Here is a 24793-nt window from a genome sequence, read left to right as displayed (position 1 = left end):
TTCTTATTCGTTTATTCTGTATGGAAAGGCCCAGCTAATACAAACATAGCACAGGTCTGAAGGCAAAAAGTTCACTAAGATAGGACTTGTGTGCAATGATACTACTCAGTTACCAACTTCTAACTCTGAGATACAGTGTGCTTCTACAAATGAAACTCGATGGGCTGAGCTATTATCAATGCTTACAAATTAGACTATCTAATTTGCAACTAGCCATCACCCTACTGATTTTTCTCATTAATATCTACAAGACACACAGTTTAGGTTCTTACTGTAATTTCTGTCACCGACTTTCCTGTACGACCCCTACCTCACCAGACCATCATGAAGCTTAATAATACTTATTAATTTCACACAGAGCAACAAGCATGATAATAAGTACTTACTATTAAGTGGGAAGGAATATTGGCCAGATGATGAACTGACCCTTACAATGTGTACAGGCCACTAGATTGAGTATCTGGAACAAAAAATATCCACCAGATAACTGTATCAGCCATTTGCAAAAAGTGGTCAAGAGTATTTCCTGAGATGCTGTAGAAATCTGGCTGCTCACATGATGGCTCTGCTTACTTCCAGATGTTTAATTGCATTAAAGAAAACTAAAAATACATCAATCCATGTTCTAACTACTGGTTTCCCATGAAGTCAGTTGTTGTTGCCATTTGAGGAAATGACATGATCATCAGGAGAAGATGTCTTATGAATTACCTACCAAAATACAACCCAAACTGCTAGTGGAAGATTTGTTAAGTGACCAGTTCTTTCATGGAAAATGATCCCTCAAAACTGCAACTCAGCAAAAATTCCCTACAATAGTGAAAAAAATTTCCATTAGGACTTTGAACTTATTCAATACTTCTCCCTGAATGCTATAAGCAAGCCTGAAAAAAAATCTGTATCTCTTCCTTTATTCTTAATTTTGTACATAAATACAGAAGAGAAGGCATATCTGAAATACAGCCTAAGCCACCTATCTACTATTACAAAAAATAGAAAACAGTAGCTAGTAAAAACAAAACATCACATGAAAGTCTGCATAAATTGTGTTAAGTGGGTTTTTTGGGTTTTGTTTTTTGTTTTTTGTTTTGTTTTTTTTTTCTTATTTGAACCCCAGCATTGGGCCAAGTTGAAACTCTACAGGAAGCCTGATGATTTGTGGCCATAACATTTGGCAAAACATCTAAGTTTATATTCAGGAGATCTCCACATCTCAGCTTAGTAGGAGTTTAAGCCATCTTTCACCTTCTGAAGGTTCACCTCAGGGTTAAGGGAAGGCAAATCAAGATGCATGTCATCTACCAATAATAAAATCATGTTTCTTCACACTCAACAGCAGCCCTGATCTGGAGATTTCTATTTCACAATAACACTTTGTATTTTACATTTCTGCCTGGAAGTTGTCTGTGTGAACTCACACACTTATAGCAGGAGTCAGAAAAGACACTTCAGTTTATACTTCCCCTCTAGGAAAAAAAGAAGAAAAGCAAATCAAGCATTCCCTGCAAAAGCTTTTCTACCTCTATGCAGCCAGTCAGCCAGACTCAGGGGATGAGCTAGCCTGCAACCCTGCCTGCCATGGGGAGATGGTGTGTTTTGTTTGAGCATTTACTTGTTAAAATCTTGGTGTTTGGAGGGTTGGGGAGGTTTTTTGGTTCTGTGCTGCTGTACTGTCCTTACTGCAGCACAACTATTTTTAGCAACCAGCAATGGGTAGCTGTAGGACCTCTCCTATCACCAGAAAGCTATCCAGCCTGAAGTGGCAAAGCAGCCCAACTCGTACATGCTAGCAATTTTTCAGATAGAGGCTTGCAAGCCCAGCCCTGCTTCCTTCTGCTGCAACTAGCACATTGTCATATGCACTTTAATCCAGTAGACAGAAGAAGGGCTTTTTTGCCTTTTGTAAACAAACCTTTGATGGAAATATTGTAAAATAAATCTTCCTATTTTCTGTTTTTATAAATGTTATCACACTATGTTATTTACATATGTCAGCTCCTAGAAAGCACAGAAAAACTTTCATATCCTAAAAAATTTCCCTCCCCTATGTGTGTACAGAACTGACAACTACATATTTCCTCCCAAAATCACCAGGTCCTCAGACTTACATTTCCATGGCTACCACTAACTTCAAAAACATGCCACAACATGTTGATATACAAATTAAAAATTGATTACAAATTGATATATGTGGAACTGTAAAGAATACTTGTGCTCTTACGGAAAAAAAAACAAATCAAAACCTCAGAAGCAACAGTAAGTAAATTCTGTTAGATATGCAATTCAAACAATGTATAGCCACAGTTACTCATATCAGAAATCTTAGGTGAAATATAGGCACGTGGTACATGACAGACTGGCAATGGAAAGTTCTGCAGGAAGACTACGCGCAGAGTGGCACTGGAGCCGAGCCCACGACTCATTTCAAAACTCATGTCAAAAAGTCTTGTGAAATTTCTTAGTATATGCAATACACACTGCATAGCTTGTCTCCATTCAATACTCTTGAAGAGATGCTAAGTGCTGTTAAAATGATTTATTATGCTAAGCTTTCCATTGTATTAATATATACCCTATGATGTCACAAACTATAGATGTTTAAAAATTCAATTTAATTTGTAAGATAGAGAAATATGTAACCTGCTAAAATATGACTAGGTGTGTTATATGGCTTTTAAAAGTGAACTGCAGCTAAAGAAAAAAACAACCTTTAACAGCAATATGCACAGAATATCCAACATGAAATAGAATGAAAAGTACAATGTTGGAGGAATTCATTATTAACTGAAATCTTGCCTTTATCCCCAAAATTCAAGTTACTAATTAACTGCCAAATGCTCCCTTTATGTATGACACAGCATAAAACATTCGAGTACTTGTATTTCAATACTCCGCAAATTAATTGTAAAGGTTTTGGCAGGATAAACATTACATGCATAAACTTGCAAAACATTCAAGCTGCTTCTTTGTCTACTTAGAAAAAGCTGAACTTCTCCCTTCAGTTCCACAATCACATGAATGTCATTTAATAATCAGCTTTATTATGAAAAAACTGAAGTCTTCTTGTTGAGGCACAAAACATACATGTTAATGTTAATAGAAGAAATACAAAAGAAACTTCCATGCATAAATAGGACTGAAAACAAAATAAATACTAAAAGGCTAACCCCATCCCCCCCTCAGGTAAAGAAAAATTTTTCCCCCCTATCCTGTAATTATATCCAATTATACAAGTAAAAAAACCACCAACAACAAAAAAACCCCAAAAACAAAAGATAAAAAAAATTTGCAACTTTCAACCTCAAGGTACATCTTAAAAATAAGTCCCATTCATATAATCCCTTAGTCATCAGGGGACAATCCTAATTTAAAACAACAAATTCTCCCGTGGCTCCATTATAAGGTGATAGCTAGCACCTCTAGTAATTTAAAGACATCCCATTTTCCTTGAGGTTAACCAGACAGCAAATCAAATAATCCCACAGAGGATTCAAAGCAGGCTTGACCCATTACTGAAGTGTTAAATTAGAATTTCAAAGAGTAACTCCATAGTCACCCTTCACAGAGATAATTTTTAATTCTTCCTCTGTGAAACGTGAAGTTAAGTCAATACTCAATGTTTTATCTCATAACATAAGCAGACAAAAGTACTGCTAACTCAAAATAATCTAGGTTGATTTTTCTTTAATAAAATAGCAAAAGGCCATTGCTTCACCATTTTAATAGGCAAGTTCTCCCTAGCATGTTTTTACAATTTCAGTATTAATTCACAACATAGGTAGATAGAAGCAGGCATTTTATTTACATTTGAGGAAAGTAAACACATATTTGTTTTCCTTACACAATCCACAAACACCAATGAATCAGAATTCTGCATACGGAGAAAATAATGAGGATTGACCCCATTTTACAGTGAGGTGAATGACTTGCAGCTCACGTGACTTGTTTAGTACACCTCTGGCAAACCTGGCAATGAAGAGTAAGCTCCTAGATCTCCGAGACAGGACTAGCTCCATCCGTGTCATTACCATGTAAGATCATTCCCATGGGTATAATTATAGGGACATTTCCATAACATGCAAGAGTGGCTGATACTACCTGGACAAGACAGAACTCAACACTGGCAATACACTGTACAAATTACAACACAGAAACAAATGCAGACACACACAGAAAAAAACCACACACACAAAAAAACCACACACTGTTTCAATTATTAAAATATTAAATAAAAAATTCTCCTGTTGTTGGGGTATGCACCCTCACCAAAAACTGTGTTGCATTAATTTATTCTGCTCCTCAAGACATTGCCTGTGTAAGAAAATAGCAGTTCCCTTTTACTTACTTCCTCCCCTGCCAGCAGTAAGCAAAATCAGTTAAAAAAAAAAACAGTAAAACAGTTTGTCTTTACATCCAGCTAATGCAAGTGAGAAACATTTTCAATTAGCAGAAGAGGGTGACCGAATATTGGATTTTACATTTTCATCTTTCCTGTATTGCTAGTTAGCTCAGCCTTTCTGCAAGAAACCCTCCTATTTCCCTTCTCAGAATCTCATCTCTAAAAAAAGTCCCTCCTCCCCCAAGGAAATTCTGAGGGCAGGCTCGCCATTTTCCTTTCTCAGCTTCTGCAATACAACTTGAGTAAAAACTATTTACACAAGTTTAACAGACCAGAGTACAGTTCATTATGCAAAAGTTACCACTATGCTTATACAACGGTATTTCCACAAAATCAGAACAGTAAGAACAGTCCCCAAATCATGTCAACAGCAAGAAAAGTTATGGCATATGGCCCTTTCCACCATAACACAAAATATTCACCAGTGCTTTTAAGTTCTGAAGGGTTTATTTCTACCTTTGCCAGACACGTTACATATTGTTCACATTTTTACTTCTCATTTGCTCTGAGAGATCTAAATATGCCTCATTTTGAACTTTTCAGGTTTTCAAGAATTCATCAGTTTTACATTGTAAAACACTTCACACTAACCTTATCAAAGGATTTGGATAAAAAAAAATATTGCGTATGCAGTGGCAACCACGTGAAACTTTAATTTCTATTATAACTTTGTAGTCAAAGGTATCCATTTAATTATGGACGATGACACCTCTGATATGAGGAACAGAACTGTGCCTATAATGGACGTTTCATTTCAGCCACTAAATGGGGCAGAGGCAAAACACCCCACGTATTTTAAAACTGTTTCAAGCTGCTCAAGTACTAAGTTCACCTGGAAAAATGCCCTTGTTTCAGATAGCTTACTTCACATCTATCTCAAAGCATTAAGCACATCCACAGGAGGATTTAATTGCTAAATATATCTGTGAATGTACACTTTAGCTTCCTTTGCAGAACCTTGTCTGAGACAACAACCTTATGAGTAGCAGATAAATAAATTAAATCTGTAGAAGTGGGCAAGTGAAGAAGCTACTGTCCTTCACTGTAGGACATGCACAACAGATAGGGTGCTCAGTGCCGATGCAGGACATTCAGTTCTCCAACGAAGTATTTACACGCCTATAAAAAAGCGGGGCCCTTTCAGAGGCAGGAAAGCTCCGCTTGAAAACATTCAGCAGCCCAGAGACGGCAGCAATCTCCTAGGAGGCAGAAGACCAAAACACAAACCTCTGCTTTGAAGCAGAAGCATCACTGTTCCCTTCTCCATCTTGCTGCGCACCCACATCCCACTGCTCGGAAGGCAGCACGCTGCAATCCGCCCTCCCGCCTCAGCAGCGGCTGGTGTACCCCCATTCCCATGCGTGCTGGTGCTCATGGGGGTACAGTAAAGGGCTCCCCAGCCCTCGCGGTCACTCCAAGCGAATCTGGTGACGTTGGGAGCCGTTCTCTGCCACGGTTGTAAAACAATGGCAACCTGTCCATTCCCAGCCTGGCACCATGAGGAGAGGCAGGGCCGCCCTGGACCCAGGAACAGCAGGATAAACTGAACCTCACAGGGAGCGAGACCAGACACCAGGAAGCAGATGAGCTGTGGGACCTGTCACGAGCTGCCCCTCTACCTGGGGCACAGGTTGTGACACTGAAGCTGTAGCCTAGCAAGAGCCCCCACTGCACACCCACAGCAGCTACCCACTAAGGCACACCCTTGCAGCCAGCCTACCTCCCCATGGTTGCTGGCTTTTAAGTCTTCCTGTGAATCCAGCCTCGAAATCCAAAACTCCTAATTTCAGAATTTCCTAAGCGAGCCATTACAGCATTTCTGATTAGTAGGGAATTTTCCCCCTTCCTCAACAAAGCCACTTAGGAAATTCAAGCCAACCCATTAATAGCTTCAAACTAGCCAAAAATACATTTTCAGTAATTTTCCCTCAAAAGAACATACACACACACACACACACACACACACACAAATAGGTCCAACTCTTCCTAAACAGCCTCATAAACATGGATCAAGCTGTCCTGACCCAAAAAGTCACTCCTCCTTATGTTGCTGCCTGGGTACTCTGACTGATAGCAAAGGTGAAGGACAATGAACTATCCTGAAGCTTTAACAGATTGTATCAGAAGACCACAACACACAAAACACCTCTCCTGGAACCTGGGGGTGGAAAGAAGTAGCGCAGAAATGGAGTAATGAAGCAAGTAAGACAAAGACTAAGTAGGAGGCAACTTTGATAACTACTGTTACTGGAATCAAGCTCATCAGCAGAAGGCTATTACTTTTTTTCTTTTTTTTTTTTTTTCTTTTAAGAAGTGCCCACAGTACACAGTCAGTGACAAGGAGTATTTTAAAAATCGGTAGTCAGGCATCAAGCTTCATGTATCATCAGCCGCACATAAACCCTATTCCGCTGCAGGATACTTTCTGGAAGTTACATACTGTAACTCCAAAGTTTTACATGAGTCTGTTCAGCAGGACTGAGCAATAAAAACACAGTTAACCAGGATTTGTGAAGAGAAGCCAAGCAAAAAACCACAACTGAAAATTGAAAGGCCATAAAAATTAAACCAAGTGAAATTTCATACGAGTTGGCCACCTACTTTTAGAGAAACGTAGATGTTTTTATCCCATTTTACAATACTACTAAACTGTGCCACCACACAGCAGAGGTTCAAGCTTACAACCCGAACAAAGAAATGCAGAAGACACCTCTTTCACAGCAGCAAAACAGGTACCTAGAGACAGAAAGACAAAGGAATCCAACACAAAAAGCGGTGACTCAAGGATGATCTAAGGATGAGGATTCAAATTTTAAGTGAGAATATCCAAGTATAAGGGAAAAAATAAATAAAGAATGTAAACATTTTAACTTTCTCTGACACTACTATGGTTTCCCTCAAGGATGAGCTGATTTGCAATACCTACAGGAAAAACTAATTCTTTTCCCAATCTAATTTTAAATATTCCTATATTGCCTATTGCTGTCATTTTAAAAGATACAGAGTTTGGTGTACGCAGAATGCTGTAGTTTATTGAACTGGGATTACTGAAGGAACAAAAGTACTGATAATGAAAAAAGGGAAGGATTTGGACCATAAAACAGAGATGTTGCAACAGGAGAACAGAGCGTATTCTTCATTTATCATGGCCATTTACACACCAACAGATACTGTGTATGTAGGCGTGTCAGTAACCCTTTTTGCTTGTGGTGAGATGACTACAGGAGGATTTTGTAAAGCATTTTGAATAGTTAGAGCATTTCACAATGATACTGTAAAACTCACCAATATTTCTAAATCATTTTAGTAATACTTCTTAACATCTGTAATTTATCTAAGACCTTTCATCTGAATTTTTCAACATCTAAAGTTTGTTTTAAAAAGAAAACCTGTAATTTCTTGTCAGTTTAGTTAATACAAAGGTAAATTAATCAGATGGAAATGTACTATGCCACAATTTATATTACCCAGCTGCAAATTTGCTTATTATTCTAGTCACATAAGTCTTCTGAGCCTAAAATCCCAGCATTGTGACATTATAAAAATTCACCCACTTCCATGTACAGAAATATCCATGAACCTCAAATTATTGTACTATAATTCTGTCAAATAAACAGACTACTGGAATTCAATTTCCAGAAAGCCAAGGCAAAAATCTACCGGCCTTAATCCGAAATACCAGTGTCATTTTCAAGCGCCGTATTTAATTAATACTATTTACTGTCAAGAGCCAAGCTGGGTAAATATTTCACTCCTCTGAATTCAAGGGCTAAATGCAGACCCAGAGGAAAATCTGCCCAAGTAAATGCATCTTATCTTCTCTGATGATGCAAGTGCTCAGTTGTCCTGTTCTTGACCCCTCTAGAATTCCCAGACTCCAATACTGGTGGTACAATGTCATCAATCTATATTTATAATATATATTGATTTTCCACAGATGATAATGACAGCTATTTCTTCTGCAGATGCATATACTCTATACATTTGCCCATATAAAAAGGTTCCTATCAAAGTAAGAAATGAAAAAATCTTAGCAAAGCCCATTACTAGGTCAAAACCAATATTTAAGCAGTGAATAAAATCAAGTTAGCAATCTCATTTCCTAAATATTTTTTTATTTGTCTCACTGAAACTGAAATGTTAAAAATAAACTTCCAAGATATAGCCACATCCAAAAGGCAAGCTTCAATCAATCGAATGAGAGTGTTTTCAACAGTCCTGGATATATATGAAGTTTAGTTCCATCAATTCAGTGAAAACTTCACTGACAGAGCACTCCATTTGAGTCCATTCACAGCAATTAATGAATTTAACATATTTAAGAATGGTTTACTGCAGATATGTAATGAGTTTGAACACTGTGGCCTCAAGACTATGAAAGTACTTTAAAACTGCTTTTATTACCAACAAATCTAGTTCTGCTAGTTTCAAGCACGATGAGATTTTTCTCTGCAATACTCTCAATTTTCATCAATTTTAAAGGAAATGCAATATATTACGTTTGTGTAAATTTCAGCTTTTCCACAAAATAAACCCCAAAGATTTCCATCAGCTCCCATTTACAATTTGGAGGGGGAAGGGGTAGGGGGGTGGGGGGTGTGCAGGGAAGGGAGAATATCTATCTATCTGTCTGTGGGGTACAATTGTATAAATCTTAACAGATGCTCATTTTTCAGTACTGCTGTTCTCATTGTACCACCCACACAGAACTTCACACTCAGATTAGGAGTATCACTTTAACGCTGATTGCACTAAATTCACTATAATCAAGCAACTACTTTTACAGGCAATTCATGTTAACTAACGTTGCTACTGAACAAGAGTGACTGAAAACAGAAAAATCTGGTATTTCATGCAAAACAACTCCATGTTTCAAGGTCTAGGAACGGGAATATATTCCCTTTATTTATCATAAGCCACTTCAAAATAGATTAAATGTCCTTCACAGATCCCTCTGTAAATGAGAAAACCTGATGCAGTAAAGATTATCCATGCCTGTGATAGATACCTATATTTTATTTCAGGTATTTTAGAAATACAGCTCCTGTGGGAATTAAGGTGCTCTGAAGTGATTTCAGACCTCTAGGTAGGCACCATCCCAGCTTGGCTTTGCATGCTGATAGAAATGAGCTCTTACTCAGATTTGATACTTGGAACCTACTGTAGGTTCCTCACTTGCATCCTTGAACTAATACTGAAGGCTTTTAAAACTCATTTCAACATAAGGCACTCTGTTTTCAGTACTGCACTTTATTTTCTGACAGCATTCCCTTTAGACACACATGTATTAGGAGGACCACAGTCAAAAATGAGACATCTGTCAGAATTTTCTTTATCTACTATGGCTGTAAACAACAATAAGGAGTGCTATAACTCATAACAAAGAGACACACAAATATTTTCTATCTATCACACTTGACATTAACTACAACACAAACGCCAATGAAATCACTACAAAGTTAGATTGAAACAGACTCTCTAGATCAAGAGTGACAGAAAACTGAGACTTCTCTAATCTACGCTCTTCTTCTGCTGAGAAATATTCCTTACACAGCAAAAACCATTTCATGCAAAAAGAAAAGGAGAAAAAGAAAAGAAAAATGTGTTCTAATTGAAAACTTTTAGATTAGGAACAGAAGTCAGTATTTTTATCTGTTTGTTTATTTTTTTTCTTAAGTCTAAACTTATCACCATCCTAATTGCACGGCTTTTTGGTTGCACACAGCAGCTACTTCCACCGCTCAACTAACAACAATTCAAGGGAGCAGCCACAAATTCTGTCATTTACATTATTTCTTATCAGTTCATATACACACATTCTAAGGCCATTTAACCAGCCCAGGATTCACACTCTTATCCACTCTAACATATAAAAATAGATCCAATAAGTATCAAGCAGTGGTTTCACTTCCCAAAAAACTTAATACAGTGGTAGACAGACTGAATGCGCACAATTTCAGTCACAGTAGTGGTACAATGTCACAACACACAGTCAAACACAACATCTATTCCACAAGCAACTCCAGTCAGAAACCAAGGACAGGATTTCTTAAATGAAACTCCAACTGATACATCCTTCAGACTAGTGTAAGTTCAGATGGATGTACTAGTCAAAATCAACAGCTACAGCTTTCTGATCTTGTGATGGCGAAGGTGAACATCTGATGATGTTGAAAAATAGGACTGAAATCCTGGACATTCAGAAATCAATGAAAATATTTCCAAGGATTCAAAGGAACCAAAATTTGAAACTATTCCTTGCCTCATGCAGCCTTCTTTTGCTGCTATCACATGGACACACGGATAACTATCCACTTTAGAGCAAAACGGTATTTTTAAGCTAAGAACTACCTCTCCACTTCATCCTTGCCCTCTAAATCCTTTCATGACATCCCATTTTCTACAGTGGTTTCTTCCTCAGTGTCATCAGCATAGCCTTCATATACAAATATTTATCTCCTACGTGCTCTTATTAAAGGTTCTGAACTTTTCACACACAGCAACTATGTTTTAGTCAATATCTGTAAAGGTACAAGATTACTTTCTGGCACAGCAACAACCAAATTTATAATTTTGGTACAGAATGATGAAACACTAAGCAAAATAAAAGGGGGTTTTGTGCCCACGTATATTAATTAGAAAAAATATATATGCAAATTGCTTTTTATTTAAATATTAACCTTTTCTAATCTTTACCTAAAGCATTCCTTTTTTAACAGAAAATTACAATGGAGACAACTGAAAACAAACATACTAGCAGCTTGACAACAAAATTTCATGTTTTCTTTCAAGAATTTAGGCAGTGACTTTTTCCTCTATCTTTATTACCCATACCTAACTGATTCCGAGTCCTACTCCCTGGAAAAAAAAAAAGAAGTCTTACTCTTTCCTTTTTTTAAAACAATTTGCTTAAATGATCACAAGAACAGCTTATTATTGAGAAGACCTGCACATGCATATTATGATCATTATGCAGCCCAGATAAACTATATTACTTATTTACTCTATTTAAGTAATGAGTGTAAATAAGTAGTAACATCTATGTGGCTGAGCATTTTCAAGTTAATATAATACATAAACAAACTATTAACCAGTATTATAAACTTCACTGAATGCAATGAAGTACAAAGTGTTTTATCAGAACAGCCTAGGGAACAGGCAGAAAAAACAGCAGCACTGGAAAGCTTCTTAATCTTTTCATCCACTGATGCTAGAAAATTCAGTAAATTTGAAGAAAAGCACTGTTAGTTTGCAAAAATTGCTCAACATAATTAACAAAAGAGGAAATTATACTTGAAGTGGACATACATAACTTTACCCATAAATGGTTGGCATTTTATAAACAGTTATCCCACACACCACTAAAAACCTTTCCAGCAGGCTCATTTCCCACCTCTATATTTAGTGTGCAAGCCTCAAAAATACATATTTCTGACCTTAATAAGTCACTCTACGCGTTGAAAGACAACATTTATTCATGAGTACCCTGAAAAGGTTCTCACATAAAATCTCAAATGCATATTTGTAAAAAATTTATACCAAGTGAGTATATTGATATATTAAACATACCGAAAATAAAAACACAGTATTTATATTCCACTTCCTTTCACTGCACTACAAAACTATTATTAGTCTGCATTTAACCAATCCACAGGGGTCCCTTTTTCTAATTCTCAGTGGTATTATCCCTTCTTGTGAGCAGAGTTAAACAGGCACAGCACTGCCTGATGGAGTCATCAGACAGTAATTCTTGAGCAACAAGCAGTTTAAGTCATCAGTGTCATTATACCAATTTCAACCCTCAATTTAAGTAATTTATTAGTGTAGATAGTTGGATGGAAAAGCTTGTATTATTTCATACTCAACCTTTGCCATAAGACATACCATAACCAGCACATCTGAAAAATGTCAATTCCTTAGTTATAGTATAAAATATCAAACAAACTTAATGTGAAATAACACCACATGCTGATCCCTTCAACCTTTCTCAGCAGAAAGTCCCATTCCTGATCCTGGCACTAAAGCAGGGTCCCTGCTTCCATAACCAGTCTGAGCATTATTTTTTAAAGTCTCTAAAATGTTTGTATTTCAAATCACTGTATAATATCATACATTACTTAAAAACCAAGGCTTGTTCTGCTGTATCCACACAATCAATTTAAGACATCTCACATCAAATTCCCCAGTGAAGAAGATAAAACTGTAACACAATCCAATTAAACAAAATAGGATATAGACAACTCACCAGGACTCAGTGAGCCAGACAATGATTTCTAGAGGCTGTGCGTGCAGGGGGCCTCACTACCCAGATACATCTCAAGCATGCTAGGAACAAAATTGAGAGAAAAATATTAGTCTTTTTTTGGAGACAGGCATAGAAAAATAAAAATGTGATGCCTAGCACATGGCTGTTTTAAGCATAACACAATGAGGGAAACGTAAACTTTGCAGAGCATTATCTGCTTTTCCAGACGTAACTACAACCCCCTTCCAGTTGCACAATCACTCCAGGCACACAACTTCCTCTGTACCTGCTGCCTACTGCAAATTCACAGTGATAGCAACTAAGATGTTTACATTAACTTACTCGGTACACAGCCTTTATTTTCACAAAAGAATCTGTGGGAACTGCCTGTGAAAGTGGTTGGTTCCTTTTTTGGTTGACTGCTTGGCTGGTTGACTTTTATGACACATTAGTTTCAAATCTCTAAAAAGGAGAAACTGGTGTTCTTATAAAATGTCTTTCAGCCATTATTAAAAGTTGTACATACAGAAGCATGTTTCTTCTCTGATCTCCACTTACAATACTCCAGACCTGAATGACGAGTATCAGCGGACAAATAAACAGAAAGCTTTTCATAAGTATAGAGCTTAAGAGTCCAGTAGAGCAGAGGACATACATTGCACAGCAATACACATTTCTTCAAGGAAAAGGAGCATGCCACTACCCACATTAATATTGTGCCTGTGCTTCTGTTTGTAGGTCAAACAGTACTGTACGTCAAACGTATCCAAGCAAGCTACCAAAGAACAGTTTTCTACCTTCTTATTCTGACAAACAAAGAGGCAGAACAAAGAAAATGAAGGATACGCTACAAGAGTCATCAACAGGGAAAAAAAGCACACTAATTATGCCTCAAGAGAAATGAAATTTAGAAACAACTTCATTTTTTCTGTCATTTCTGCCATCTCACAGGAACCTTTTCCAGCCAAACTCTGCTTAAGTTTTCAGTCACAGGCAGGATACCACCACAGTAACAAAGTAATTGCAGGCACCACTAACAAAGAAGTATTTTTATATGAGATATACACAGAAGATATGACTACATTGTTTCCTCAGGAATGTTCAAAAAGTACACAAGCTCTACTGATCACAAACCTGGTGCTTCAAGTGGGTCCTCCTGACAGAAAACACCATCTTTTCTTAGAATTAAAATTTTAAGTAAAACACTACTAGACCTTCTGGCGATTTAGCAAGATTTAGAGTCAGTTCAGAGAGACCCTCTAAAGGGAAGCCACTGCCTCAGCAGCAGATGCGGGCTGCAACCCCAGCCCCTGGTGGGGAGAGCTTCTCTGCAGAGGAGCGATGACCATGAGAGCGCCTGTGTACACAGAAGCATTTCCCACCCTTCTCCTGTCTTCCGGCTGCTGCACACCAGTGAATGAGAACGACTGCTCCACTACCATTTTGTTTCTTGATAACTAGCCTGGCTGCTCACTGGTGTTCTCCTACTGCTGATTTATTTTCAAGTCCCACCTCTTGACCTACACAGCTGCCAGTACTGCAGCTCAGAAAGTCCGCACACAACCAACGTGGCTCCCAACTGTTATGCTGTGGCCCATGGGGCACCACATGGCAACAATGGAAATGACAAGTTTTGCTGATTTTCATCTGTTCTATTCATAAAATATTTAATAATAGTACTGTCTGAAAGTGAAGGCAATACATTATAGTGCTACCTTCAAAATGCTACTAATGAGGTTTCTTTCCAAATAAAACTCTTGAATGATACAGCAACTAGTGACAAGCTTACATATAAACTGATATATTATTCCAGATGTGTTCCTCTAACTAAACTAGACTGTCAGTGAAGAAAAGTGATGAACATGAAGTGATGGACAAGGAAATGACCTATTAGTCCTTTGCCTTCCCTTCTCTCAAGTGCTTTCTGAAGCCTGAAATAAAGGAAAGCCAACTCTGCAGCAACAAGCAATGCTAGCACCCATGGCCACACAAACTCCCACCCATTCCCACAGGAATCAGGAGGGGCTTGGGATGGCCCCTCAAAACTCAAGACAAACCACTCTTGCATAAAGCCAGCTTTCACAGGAATGTAATGCTGTTAACGGTGGTGCCCAAAGGCCTACAAGTATGCCACATGCAAAGGCCTACATGAAGAATGGGTCTCTGCCTCAAACAGTACATAAATTATCAGCATTAGCTACAATATAAAAATTAAATGCGCTATAGCTATCACTCTCCACATCTGCCATTTTCCAACACCACCATTCAATTCTCCATCCCACAGAGTAAAAGAAAACTTTTAAAAAGAAGTCAAACAACAACTAAAAGCAACTGGTACAGCCCAGAATAACACACTGTCCTCTGACTTCAGAGCGCTTCACGCGTTTATGCCCCATTCATGCACAGCAATTTCTTTCTTTTCCAGGACATCTGTATTCCAGGTACCTAAAGATGTGCTACCTCCTTGCCCCATAAAAACTTAAAGTTGCAAACAAAACACACAATACCCGCTCTACAAACTACAATTTAGCTAAAAGGGAGGGAACAACTACCACTTTCAGACATAACTGGAAGACACCATCACTGACAGCATGCAAGTTTGGTGAACGTATTTTTTCATCCACATAGTCTTCAAGTTCCCTCATTCTTATACTAATAAGAAAAGGTGTTCACAAATGATCTCATCATTGTGCAGTTAACACTAATTTCACACAGAACTGTAGCAAAAAAAAAATGGAGGCCTCAATAAAAATTCAGTATATTTGTAGTAAATAAGCCATGATTCTTAAAAAAAACCCAGCAGCAAAACAAGCAAAAGTATCTTTGCACTGCAGATGCCAACACAAATTGGAAAGCAATTTAAAAAAAAAGCTTTAAAATATGTTAGACCTACATTTTCTAGCTAGTCAAGTATCAACAGGTTGACTTTAGGTTTTTTTAACATAAAGGCAACAATTATTCTGGCCACACTGAAACACAAGAGTGTATTTCTAGTTGTAAATTTTTTTGGGGGAAAAAAAACCCCAAGATTTAGACTTGAAGAACAGCTTTTCTCCTTGAGAACAACATTGAAATCTGCTAAAATAAATAATGTATCTGTATACACTCATCATCTTCCTCCACGAAGAACCTATTTTAGGAAATTGGTGGAACAGGAAAAGGACATTGCTCGTATCTCTGGAGACCAAGGTGCAAGGGTAACAAGTGAAATTAGTTGACAACAATTGAATTTATTCCTGGGAATACCATAAAGGGTTGGTCAGCAACCATTGACATGAATTTTGAAATAGTAAAGAATACGGACTGAAGAGCTACCTTGTGAACTCAGAGTACGGTGTTGGAAGAAGTACGAGGAAAAGTAGTCTCCACTGTAGGCTGGGTGATATCTGAACTCTCACTTGCACAAGTATTAAAATATATGACCTTGGGGTTTGGGTTGTTTGTTTTAAAATTTCATTCCATCACCCAGGCGAATGATGAATTTGTAAGTTCATAAAAAGACCTGTAATAAAAGCGTCAGTATATACTATCAGATATATTCATCGTCAGACTTTCCTCCATCCTTATAAAGTTTTCTTTTTAAATGCAGTTTAATACCTCCTAAATAATCTGCAAGGTACAAATAGGTGACATACTGCATTGTTTTTAATTGGAGTCATTTTCTTCAAAATCCATGGGCAAGACTCATTAGAGACCAATACTGACAGCAATAAAAAACTAAATCTGTTCACACACAGCTGAATTGCAGCACGGGCAGAGTAAGAGTAAAACTCCATAATAATTCTGACCTAACAAGTAAAATGTTATTTCACTTTCCATGCCCATTCTTCAATCCCAGACTTTTCCACTGAGGCAGCCAATGAAGCAGCCAATTGTGATATGCCCACTATAATTCCTACCAAAGAGCAACAATATGTCTTACATAGCTCATTAAAAAAGCATCAAAATAGCAACTCTCAGTTATCATCACAGATACATACACTCACTATGGCCCAGGATCCACCCCACCACCACCCAGAAGCTCTTGTAATCCATGATATTTTAATTAGTTTGTCACCTATACTCTCTGTCCTTTCATTAATACATTAATGATTTCCATATACATGGAATATTTTAGCAAAATACAAGTTATCCTTTCCAAATAGCAAGTAACTTCTTGAAGTTTAAAAGCAAACAGGAAAATGTAATTAGGCTTTGCAGAGGGCATTGCATTTGAGATGAAAAAAAGCAAATGCACACTACAAAGCAGCTTCTGAATTTTGAAGTAATGGGAGTACACTCACAGACAGAGTGAGATTTACTATCATTTATAACTCCTAAAATGAGAGAAAAGCAAGAATAATATCTCTCAGTAACTATATTAATGGGAGATTGTTATGGAAGCCATTTAAGGAAATGCAAGACTTCAAATAGTATAACGATGCAGCTGCAGAAGAAGAAAAAAAAAAAAGGTGTGCATTGTTAATAAGTTGTTGTATAGCTTCAGACATTTAAATTAATGAACTAATTTCAGACTTCAAAATGCCAAGCACCCCAGTGACCATACTCTTTCCATAGGAACTGTGCCTATTTATTTCCATAAAACTCTTAAGCAAAATTTCCATTAGTCTTTCACTAGAATAATGTGCAATTTCCGCAGAACAAGACTGAAAAATCATAAGCTGTAACAAAACACAACGTAGTAAATTCACCGTGTTCAACATGTATTTTTCAAACTGTTCATTAACTCAAAATAATTGTAGAAAATCAGCAGAAGCATTCCAAATGCTCAGGAGAAGGAACGCTGTTCTAGGTAATAGGTAAATGCCAGACAAGAAAATTAATTTCTTCCACTCAGTTTTTTTCATCATGTAAATACTATTTCTCAATACTCACAACAGTGACAAAATAGCTTTGTTTTAAACCCCTGCTTAAAAAAACACCTGGGATTGTTTGGGTTTTTTTAAAAAAATTCTGTATCTTAAATTGATTAAACTATACAAGCTGTCATATTTCATGTCACATTTCTCCTTGGTATGTTTTGAAAAGGCTAAGCTACTGAATCATTAAAAATAGGGAGTGTTCGCATAATGCAAATACTGCTGACAAACTAGTAACCATAGAACTGGTAAGATGCCTTATTAATATGTAACCACTGATGTAATATTACAAATTATTCTTGCTTCTCAAAGTTGCCATTTCACCAATATGTATGCCTGTTCAAAATGTTATTCAAACACAGAGCAGGAGTCCTGGTAACTGTATTTATTCCATGAAATCTTAAAATATTATCAAAATATTATCTATAATATATATGTGAAATATATGTTATCTAAGCTCAATTATCCTGATGGGTAAAAGCCAAAGAATACTTCTGTAAGGTTTAAATTCCCAAGAGAAGAAGAGCCCAGATCCTGTCCGCAAGCACACAATGGAATCACAGCTGACGATGCACATCTTTTTCTGGATGTCTCCATATGCTCAGGAGGGTTTCCCCCCACCCCACCCCCTCTACCCCCCCCCCCCAGCCCACCTCCCTCCCCGTTTCTCCCTCTCCGCCTCCCTTGCTCCCAGCATTACATTGAAGATTTTGTCATTATCTGCCACCAGGAGTATGAGAATGTTTTAACAACTAACAAAAATAAAGTAGTGCAGTGAACTTCACCTCATTTAAAAATAAAAATAAGGGATCCTGCCAGAGTAGCCATCTGTAACGATATTAACTAATAGTAGAAAATGAGTGGATGAATGGATGCTCTAATTTGCCTTCTATAAAGTAAGTATCAGTGTTACTCTGTTCTTGGTTTAAAATGTTGTATCACAGACAAGAGTATATATACTGTAATGACACATCTCACCTCTGACCTCCAAAGCCAAACATAGAAATAAGCGAGTACTGAGCATTTTAATGCCTATAAGAATACTGAAGAAATGTGTGGAATTTGTCAAATACTTTATACCTACTTGCATACAAACTGCATTGTTTGCAGAGGCCAACCACAGCAAACGTACAAAAAATGAACGTGGCAAGAACAGTTTTAGTTCAGCATTGCCTTTCTCCAACACGCAATCTATTGGCACTCGGCAGACAAAGAGGGTTACATGTATACTTGAATTTGGTACCAGTCTTTAGTTCGGCTGCTTCTTTTAAATGAACTGACAGCACCCTCAAGGCTGAGACCTCAATAAGCCTCTGCAGCTTCTGCAATTCTGGTGTCAGGTGCTAGAGAAACTCCAGCTGAGCGCAGAAGCCCAGATTTTGCCAATGAGACAGTGACATCAGCAACAAAGGCAAGGAGCAGAAGACAGTGGGCATTGTAGCAGCAGCTGGCTCGCTCACTGACTTTGTTCTTCTTGCTGCAAAACCTGGGCTCCCTGCAGATGGGCTAGCTCTTACTGGGTTTCTTTTTCTGAGGACAGAGGGAAAAGCTGGGAATGTCAACACTACAGGGTGCTTACATGCCTCTTTTGACAGAGCCTTTCAGCCTTATAATGAGCAAGCAACATCCTAAATGATTATTAAAACATAAACATTATTCTTTAATTTTTACTTCAGAGCTTCAGTTTAATGCAATGCACTGCACTATATGCGAGTAAATCCTCTGTACTTTCTAATTTTGCCTCCAGAAATATTCTCTCCCAAATAACATTGTTCCAGTTTAAAAACTTAAATCGAACTGCCTTATTCCAAAAGTATCATTCTTGATACCAATAAAGCATTCCTTCCTCAAATGTCTCAAGTTTCAAATTTAGCACTGACACCACTAGGACACACAATGGGGAAAGATTTACACATTTACTAAAGAGGCGTCTTCAGACATTGCAGAGATAGCGATTAAGCACGTCATACATGGATCCTCTCCCTAGTAAAGACCACAAGCTTGAGAAAATATATAAAGTTGAGAAATCTTCAGTTTTTACATGAAATAAAAAGAGCATGGTGGCTGAAAAAGTGAGATGATGACACCACCTCTGTCAGACACTTATTGCATAATGCTCACCAAAGCATTGATGAGATAAGATACAGTCTTATTAAAAATTAAGTGATTCTTCAAATATTTGCGTGACGCTAAAAAGATCAACCTTTCTTCTTAAAGTTGTTCTCAATATTCCTGAAGGATGAGTCCGCGACAAAGTATTTTCATCAAGATCACAGATGACCAAGACTGGCTATGAACACTAAGCTTATCACAGCACTTCACATAAACTTAGGGATTAACTGGGGGCAATTTACATCTTTCTTTTATCTCATGTGGCAGAGCAGAGCTGACTTCTATGTTCCAGCCCCCAATCAGCTGTATCACAAATGCCAAAGTAAGGGACACAAATGCATGAGCGCCCATACGCACCTGCGTACGCATCTGTACGTACAAATATGCATAAGCCTGGTATATCCTATTTGTGACACTGCCGCTGACGTAAACAAGCAAGTGTCCTGAAATACGCAGGAGGCGCAGCACCCACACCGGCTGCGATAAAACGACCGGGTTCCATTCACAGCGGCCTTAAGCTGCGTGCAAGCAAAGACCAGCCCTGCTTTGGGGAATAACAGTTTCGGTATGACACTAACAACGGTGTGCAACCTTGTCATTTCTCCGAGAGGATGCAGCACAACGGACTAGCAGCTCCCCCCCTTTCGGCACTCCCAGAGGGCTCCCCCTTGCCCCCCGAGGAGCCCACCGGGTGGCCCAATGCCACTACCGGGTTGTAAAAAGCCAGGAAATTAACTGGCTAGAGTTGATTTTATGGTTTAGTACATAAAAACCTAAAAGGATTAAAAAAAAAAAAAAATGACTGCTCTTGGTCACAACAGCAGCAAACTAAGGACAACAACAACAAAAAAAATGCTTTAAGTAAGAAGACCGGCAGTCCTAAACTGCTTACTTATTTACAGCAGCAATAGAGCTCAGCTCTGTCACAGCCAGACACTATATGCTTAGTTCAGGCTGTACTCAAATACCATAAAAATATTATCGGTTCAGTTCTAAAGCCCCTTCACCTGCTCCCAACTACTCAGAGAAAGAGAAAATACAAAACCAACTGACTGCTACCAACAAGCAGGCTGCTCTCCTTTACAAGGAGACTCTCCCCTGGCTGCATTACAAGTGTATGCACGCCGCGGGCCCGCATAGGCGCTCAGAGGCACACAGGCTTAGGCGAACCACGGTTCGGGTATCGTTATTTCCCGGCGACTACCAGCAACCTCCTCGCCGCCCCCCCGGCCTTTTTTTTTTTTTGCCGGGCCCCCGGGCAGGTTTCCCGCAGGCAAACCGCGCGGCCTGCACGCCCCCCGCGGGAAGGGGGGACGCGCTCGGGGCCAAGCGCGGGCGAAGCGGCGAGGGGCGGCGAGGCGGGGGACGGGGCTCCGGTTACACCTCGCCCAGGAGCCTCTGGCGAGCGCGGCGGCGGGGAGGGGTTGAGCACCCGCCCTCCGCGGAGGCGGCGGACATCTCCCCACCCCTCCCCCGCTCCCCGTGCGCGGGGGCCCGCTCCCGGCGGAGGCGGAGCGGCCCGCAGCCTTTACGCGCAGCCCCGCGGGAACGGAGCGGGAGCAAGCGGCACCGCCCGCCCCGCCGGCAGCACCCGCCCAGGGACCCCGGCCCCGCGCCCAGCCGGCTGCCGTCCCCTCCTCCCCCTCCTCCTCCCGCCGCCGCTCCCCGCCCCGCGCACACACGCAGACACACGGCACTGCGGCGGCCGGGCCCCCACCCCTCCCCGGGCCGCGGGGAGGCGGCGGCCGGGCGCCCCGGGCTGCGCTCGCACGCAGCTGTGCCGCCGCGGCCTGGCTGCGCGACTGCGGCGCCCCGCCGCTCGCCCCCGCGGCACGGCCCGGCGGTGCGCGGCGCGCACACGCAGGCGCAGCCCCCGCGCAGAAAGTTAGAGAAGTTGCCCGCTTTGCCCCCTCCTTCCCCGCGCGTCTCCTGCGGGCGCGCAGCGGCGGCGGGGCGCCCCGGCCCCGGCGCGGAGGGGAGAGGAGAGGGCACCGGGCGCCGCGGCCCCTGCCCGGCGCGGGGAAGGGGGCGGCCGGCTCAGCCCCACGCAGGGAAAGCGGAGCGGCCCGCACCCCGGCGCGCCAAGTCCTTGTCAGCCGGGGAAGGGGAGGGGGTGAGCGCCACCCTGCTCCCCAAATCACCCCTTTTGTCACCGGGGAGAGACCCTCCCTCAAGTTTCCCTGTCGGCGTGTGCTCAGGGGCGAGGAGGGAACGTCCTAAACAATCCCTTGAAAATCTCCCTCCGCACCCCGGCTGCCCCATCCTCCCCGAGCACGGGCAGCCCCTGCCCCCCGGATCGCCCGCGGCAGCCCTCCCCTCCCCGGCTCCGCGCACTTTCTCCCCCGGCCGCCCCCAGCCAGCGGCGCGGAGAGGCGGCACCCGACCTCCGCCTGGCCTGGGCGCAGGAAACCAGCCCCCCCGGCCCGGCAGGGTGGGGTGCCCTAACCCGCCCCCCCCCCCCCCCCCCGCTCCGCCGACACGGGGGATGTCCCGGGGAAGTAAACCCGCACCCCCCACCCCCCCGCCGGGCCCCGGGGGTGCGAGCACGATGCCCCGGCGAGGGGCGGCCCGGCAGTCCCCTGCCCCCGGCTGCCCCCCGGTTCCCCCCGGAGGGGGCCGCAGCCCCCGCCCCGCTCCCCGCCGCGGGGGAAGCCGCCTCGCCGCGGCCGCGGTGCCGCCCGCCAACGCCGCCCCTCCGCGCACCGGCGCGGCCCCGGGCGTCCCCCCGGCATTACACAAGGCGGCCGGGGAGGCGCGGGGGGCTCGGGCACACCCCCCGCCGCGCCGGGGCCGAGGGGGCGTGCGGGAGCCGTTACCGGGGTCAGTGCCGTCTCCCGCCGCTGCCGCCGCGGCTGCCGCCGGCGCTGACCTTCGCTTTGTAAGATGAAGCTGAAGCTGGGGCTGCGGCCGCCATGTTCCCGTTTTAATAACTGCCTGCTTGTTTATTTCAATGGAGACCCTCCCACCACTCGCCCTCCTCCTCCTCCCCTTCTACCCAGAGGAGGGCTGGACGGGGAGGAGGCGGGGGGAGGCACAAGTCACTCCCCCCTGCCCCCGGGCACGGCGGCAGCGGCCGGGCCCCGGGCTGGGGGAGGCTGGGCCGGGGCGGGCGGCACCGCGGCGTGGCCCGGGGCGCCGCCGCCCCTCGCAGATGCCGCCCGGCGGGGCGCGGGGCTGCCCCGCTCCCCGCCCGCAGGGACAATGGCAGCCGCCCCGCTCGCTCGCAGCCCTGCGCGGCGCTCCCGGGAGCCTCCTCCCCGGCACCCGGGCGGGGGAGAAAGGGGAAGGGAAGAAGGAGGGAAAAAAAAGTCCTTCGCCCTCGGAGGGCGAGACTTTAAATGTGGCCCTTTGCGGGCCGCCCCGGGAGGCACCTCGCCGCCCAGCGGAACCGGCGCGATCAGCCCCGGCAGGGCTTTCGGTGGCCCCTGTTCACAGAAACGGAGAGGCGCGGGGGCGAGGGGGGGGGAGCACACGGCACAGGCTTGTTTCCTTTCTTTGCCCCCGGGGGGATAAAAAAAAAAAAAAAGGCACACATGCTGAAAATCGCGTCACAAATGCACGGAATCAACTGTGCCTTGCTCACGGGAGCGAGGGGATGGAGATGCAGGCTCTTCCTAGGTTGGAGGAGTGAAGACGTGAGTTAAAAATTATTAAGGGCCGGAGGGTGATTGTTAAACATTGCCCTTTAGTTCAAGAGGCGACCCACGATGCAGAAATCCTTTCGTAAAAGGAAAGCTTTAAGTTTTCACGTATGTCGATAATGGCGAGCTGTGCTCTACAGCTTGTAAGGGTTGTTATTTTTGATGTTTTCTCACATGGGTGTGCAGCCCCAAGTTTTTCTGGAGCTATCCACAGATTATATATTGTTGCTGGTGGTATGGCTAACTCTGCTTGCAATTAGGCTTGTCCAATACTTTTTTGATCATAACCGTTGTTTTTCAGAGGGTTACATTTTGCCCTGCTGTGCTGCATGCAATTTCCCATACTTGTGTCTGACTCAATTTTTTTAAAAGCTTTTTCCTTTCACTGGGCAAAAATAGTTCAATGGGGTTTCCAAACATATTAAAGGGAAACTATCTTTCCCGCTCTCCTCCCCCATATTAAGAAAAGTCTTTGCAAGCAAGTACTGAAAACTTGTAATATTTTCCTCTTCAGGTATGGGATTTCCTATACTCAGGTATGGGAGAGATGGCCATCAGAAGTCTTATTTGAATGTAGTCCCATTAGGAAATGAGGGTGGAGGGATTGTAGTCTGTAAACACTCAATTAGAGCTTTGCTGCCAAAGTAACCAGAGATCCTACCTACATTAAATGCCACTGTTTTAGGGGGAGTGATTTTGGCATCATCTCCAGAAGAGAAGCAGGCGTGCTCCAGTGCTGGGCTGCAGTAGCTGGGGAGGACAACCTTTCTGAATGTCCCTCCCCATCAGTCATACTCAGAGAAATTACTCAGTCTTCAGGAAGCTTTTCTGCCCTGCCCGTCAGGCAGCAAAGAGATCGAAGGTTAATTCTGTCTGGAGAGCAGAGAAATCAGAATATTACCTTGAAATAACATGGCAAATGAGAGTAGCTTGTATGTGAAAAAAACCTGGGGCAAAGATTTCTGGACAGACAGAGCTTTTCCTCTGGCCTCATTTGTTATATCTGTGCAAACCTCTGTAGCAAATAAGCTAACATTTATATAGGCAATAATCTCATTTACCTCACAATCATGATTCATTCGTTCTCCTATGCTAAGTGAAACAGTGGGCCGCTGGGGGCGGGGGGAGTATGTCTTTAATTTGATGACCATAAGCAGAATTGCACAGGTAATTTTAATTCCAGCATTTCTTACTTATGAAAGCTTGATTTTTTTCCAACTTCACCCTTCCTTTAACATAACCAAAAGTCTTAAGTATTAAACTAGTACCTAAATTCACAGGGAAAAGCAAGGAAGATCTTTTAACTTGCTGCAGTACAAACATAAAAGATAGCCCATGTAACACAAAGTTTATGGTCTCAACGTTGACAAAACCCTCTGAGTCTGATGTGGCTGAGTGTTGTTGATAAACTGGGTGAGAGAAGGGTTTCAGCTACACACATATGCTCAGATCCACTGAAATTTGTTACAAGCTTCTAACTCATGAGCAGATACACTTTGTCATCTAAGGCCAAAACCCAAACCCCTCGTTACAAATA

General features: G+C 42.0%; 1 protein-coding gene across 8 annotated transcripts in view; it reads right to left on the bottom strand.

The window, feature by feature from the left end:
- The window catches only part of NCOA2 (nuclear receptor coactivator 2), a 190019-nt gene extending 167176 nt beyond the window's left edge, over nucleotides 1–22843 (bottom strand). For 3 of the 8 annotated variants that reach the window (XM_055706229.1, XM_055706227.1, XM_055706226.1), the window contains exons 1-2: nucleotides 22432–22843; nucleotides 12645–12724 (exon numbers count right to left, since the gene is read on the bottom strand). The gene's annotated coding sequence lies outside the window, so the exon portion shown is untranslated. Of the gene's footprint in view, nucleotides 1–12644; nucleotides 12725–15959; nucleotides 18024–22431 lie in introns of those variants that run through there. The other 5 variants (XM_055706231.1, XM_055706228.1, XM_055706233.1 and 2 more) reach the window with 3 other exon arrangements.
- Between the last annotated feature and the right edge of the window lie 1950 nt (nucleotides 22844–24793).

Source organism: Falco cherrug, chromosome 3 (genome assembly GCF_023634085.1).
Source record: "Falco cherrug isolate bFalChe1 chromosome 3, bFalChe1.pri, whole genome shotgun sequence".
NCBI lineage: Eukaryota > Metazoa > Chordata > Aves > Falconiformes > Falconidae > Falco > Falco cherrug.
This window is presented reverse-complemented; position numbering and strand designations above follow the sequence as displayed.